The sequence below is a fragment of the Rhagoletis pomonella genome, unplaced genomic scaffold (genome assembly GCF_013731165.1).
Source record: "Rhagoletis pomonella isolate Grant_MI unplaced genomic scaffold, Rhpom_1.0 Rhpom_scaffold_00006, whole genome shotgun sequence".
Taxonomy (NCBI): domain Eukaryota; kingdom Metazoa; phylum Arthropoda; class Insecta; order Diptera; family Tephritidae; genus Rhagoletis; species Rhagoletis pomonella.
This window is the reverse complement of record NW_023458560.1, coordinates 77,891,260-77,895,885: the sequence shown is the minus strand read 5'-3', so window position 1 is coordinate 77,895,885 and position 4,626 is coordinate 77,891,260.

Here is a 4,626-nt window from a genome sequence, read left to right as displayed (position 1 = left end):
TAGCTGAGCAGCAAATTGTGTCACATTCGACTGCTCTCAATGCTGAACCGTAGGGATTTACACGCTGCTCAAGCACAAAGGGCTTTTAAGCTTTAAGGTGTTTTATTAATATGAATACTTATTTTTACTTTTGAGAACCAAATAGATAAATCTAAGGCTGTGGAAACTGGTTTTTCGGTAATTATATGAAAAAAATATTGGTGCATATTTCTCGGGCTTCAACTATATTGATTATACTAGTTAGATGGATTATATCTTTTGTAGTTTTTCTTTTTTTTTTTGATTCACTTATCGTTAGGAAACGTCGCGGGGTACATTGGCTGAACTCAATTTAATTACTTCATAATTGCAGGCTTCTTTGTACGGTGATCTTTGGAATGATATTTCGATTCCTGATCATGCAATCAGCACGAGTCAGAGAAAACAGTTCTCAGGTTACACAAATGCTGCCTGCATACGCCTCCACTGGCGAATCCGAAAACATGCAATGATTCTTACTTTAGGGATTTTATAGCAAAGGTTCGAAGGTTCTGTATTTATAGAGCAATATATTGAATAAATAAATAATATGTGCTGCCTTATTCCCTGCGAAAAGAAAGTTATTCCACCTAACTGAGCTGCATGACAGGCAGGTGAAAGATTCTGCCCATATGAACTTGTGTTCAGCTAATCACACGAAAATATCAGCCGCTTCATTTCCCTCAATTTCACTATCACTAGGTAAGTACTCGCTTTAGGAGTTTTGAAGTGACCTCGTGCACTTTTAAGGCGAGTAACCTTGCTGTCATCTTCTAATTGTTAAATCAGAGAATCTGATCCCACACCTTTATCGGCCGCAGAGCCATTAGTATGCCAAATTTGATTATCTTTTGAAATGCTTCTTTAAATCTGTGCGAGGGGTTACAATTCGGAAGACACAAACCTCCGCAGTTAATTTTCCCCTCTTTCTCTTCTCCTATCATCTTTTCAGTGAGGTGGTATACTACTTAACTTCTTATCTTCGGCATTGTACGCCGAGATTAGTCTTTTTGGAAGCAGCAGAGCCACTTTCCTAATTACAGATGGAGTTTGTATACATAGAAACGCCTCCAGGGTCCTATGGGTTACACATCTAAGAAATGATACTAGTGGCGTCCACGCAGGAAGATCGTTGAGGTTTGCTGGCCGGGACTTACGTCCTGCCTTTTTCTATCAGACGTGCGAAGCATATTTTCCGATTGTATAGGTAATAGTTTCGTACATTGCACTTTCCAATTTTTGTCTGATAGCACAGTTCCTCACCATTCGCTTCCGGCAGAACCGAATGGGGGTACTGGGCCTTTTGAATGGCTTTATGTATAGGATAAATCTTCCTCAGACAACATTATGACCCTTAAAGGTAAGACGATTGTCTTTATGGAAAGTTTCTAGGCTAAGGGGAAAAATAGATGAAAATAGGAACAAAATTCTGTAGAGATTCCTTATTTACTTTATGTTAAAATTATTCTTGCCTAGCGATTGTAAAGATTTAAGTTTCGCGCGAATGTTATGACAGTGGGAATCAAATCAGATCCTTGCGGATGGCATCTGTCGGATAGGCACCTATCTATCTAAAAATCATAGAGAAAACTGCATTGTTGCATCCTTAAATAAATAATATAAAAAAAACTTTTTAATATACAACGCTTTTATAAATGGACTAAAAAGTAGAAAATAATATTTCTCAGTCCCATAGAATTTGTTTTGATAACTTTTGATTTTGAAATTTTAGCAAAAGTCGTTATAACCAATTTATGAGATTGAAAATGAAAAGCGTGGGGCGCATGCAATACAAAGCATTATATTTAATTGACAATAGGCAAACTACATAACATAGACCTAAAATTTCTTCAGCGAAAGTACAAATTTGAGATCGATTTTAAGCGGTCGTTATTCATATATCCACATACATATGAACATATATTACCCTTCATATCAATTCAGGTGGCTATTATATGCGCCCCACGCTTTTCATTTTCAATCTCATAAATTGGTTGACTTTTGCTAAAATTTCAAAATCAAAAGTTATCAAAACAAATACTATGGGACTGAGAAATATTATTTTCTACTTTTTAGTCCATTTATAAAAGCGTTGTATTAAAAAGTTTTTTTTATATTATTAATTTTCTACTTTTTTGTCTTCTCTGTATAAAATTTTGCGATAGATATTAAAATAATTCAACGATATTAATAGAAAGGTGCACACACATGCATTTACATATGTATGTATATACAAACGAGCACCAATTAATTTTATTTAAAGAAATGGCGTGTCGTCTATTTCCGCTTTAGCAAACGTAGTACATAGGGCGACATCTAGATGTCATCTACCTCGCCCTATTCAATACAGATGTCGCCCTATGCACTATGCTTTTTTATAGGAACTTTGCAAAGCAAAGGTTTTATGGTGTCGGACACACAACATTGAAAGTTTCTGGATCCACAACATTGAAAGTTTCTGGAGCCACAACATTGCAAGTTGATAAAAGCGTTGTAAAAAGAAAGACTTCATAGCTCTATGTGATGGCATCTTGAATTAAATAAATAGAATAGTAGTCGAGTAGCTACCATTCAGCGGGTCTCGCGTTCAAGGACAGGTCAGCGAAGACTTTGTTTTTATTTTCTATCAGTTTAGCTTTTAATTAGATAAGCTAATAAAAATAGAGGGAATTCCGTCGTTTCTTCTTGATAAGGATATGCATTGCTTCTGTTCAATTTTACAAGGCTTTCAATCTGCGCATGCGCATATATTTTATTTTATTTTTTAAGAAATGTATACCTCTTCTTTGAAGAAATGGCAATGGAGCTTCATAATCGAAGGGAACGAAGGTTAGCGGACGCACAGGCACAATGGATCATCTACTATATGATTTTGGAGTCAGGTGGTAATTTTATAGATCAGAGATGACTAAGGGGGTAAGCACGATCATAGAACGATTCGTATACATAAAACTTATGAAAATATTAGCATTGCTAAATATTTTCTTTGCCACGAGTTAAGAGGATATATAAATTTTTAAAAGACTCAAATACCGCAAAGAAAATTAGTATATTTTTAAAATTTGCCAATATTTTGCAATTTTAGCGATATTGTGGAGGGCAACTAAGTATTTGTACTAATGGAGGTGACACTAAACATAATAATATTTTTAAGCATTTTACACTATGTACACTGGGCCGAATGAATAAAAACAAAGCAATCGCTTTTTCTTAAAATTGCATACCTTTTACTTCAATTTTGTTTGAATAAATCGAGTAAAGTGTAGGAATTTTTTAGAAAAAGCAATTGCTTATTTTTTATTCATACGGCCCACTATCACACTTGATAAGATTAAAGAGGTCGTATTTTACTACAGCCACTAATAGCTTAAAACCGAATTACCAACATTACAAAAGTTTTAAGTTATTAGCCATTTTGGCAAGTGTTTCAGTTTGAACTATGAACTCGAGTTCATAACGCACAATTTACTAAAAGAGAAAGCAATAAATATTTGTACAATAACAATAGGCAGCCCGAAAAGCTGCTATGATTAACAAATTTTTAAGTTAAGTACAATAGTCAGATAAAACTGTGTCACAGGCTGCCATGGAAAGTTACAAAAATATGAAAGCCATAATAGTTGCAAGCACATATGTACATTAGGGTGGCCCCTAGTTGTATGGGGAAAAACACCCCCTAGAAATGTGCGAATATCTTAAAGACTAAACTATTCAAAGTTTTAGGTCAATCACAAAAGATTTAGAGGTGGCTCAAAGCGCTCAAAGTTTATTTTTCGTAGAAATGGTGTAGAATCAGTGAATATCAATATTTTTCAAACGGCATACTCAGTTTCTCTTCAGGAGACTTCAAAAAATTTTACACAATTGGTTATTTAAAATTTGGTTAATATTAACGATTTTTTATGGGTTCCCCCATTGCATTTTTTCAAGTTTTGGGGGGCCCAAAGAAAAAAGTTAATATTAATAAATTATTAAATAAATTATTATTAATTTAAATAAATGATTTAGTGTTTTTTCTGAAAGTCTCATGAAGAGAAAAAGAGTTTGTCGATTGAAAAATCTTGGTTTTCTACCATATGAAATACATGGGAACTTTGAGCACTTTAAGCCAGATCTTAATCTTTTTTGATTGACCTAAAACTTTACGTAGTTTAGTCTTTAGGCTGTTCACACTTTTCTAGGGGGTGGGACCGAGAACCTGAGCTCTTTTCGAAATAAGAGCCACCCTAATGTACATACGTAGGTATCTCTTTTAGTCTCAAATACATATTAGCAGAGAACTTAGATAGATAGAGAAGGTGCAAACTGAAAGTGGAAACTATTCGCGGACGAAAAATTAACAGCGTTAGAAAAGTTCAAGTCGGAATGTAAAAATTCTGTTGAATTTAATGTTGATAACATAATACAATGTTGAGCAACATGAAATGTGATGTTCTTTGTGGGCAAATAAACGAAAATATGGTAAATCTTCACATAATTTTCATTAATTTGTAATTTTTGTTAAATTTTTATCTTGTTCTCCTTTTATGAAGATGCAAATACAATTTAAAATAATGATAGTTTGGCATAAAGTTTACACACATATGTACATGCATACATATACTGGCA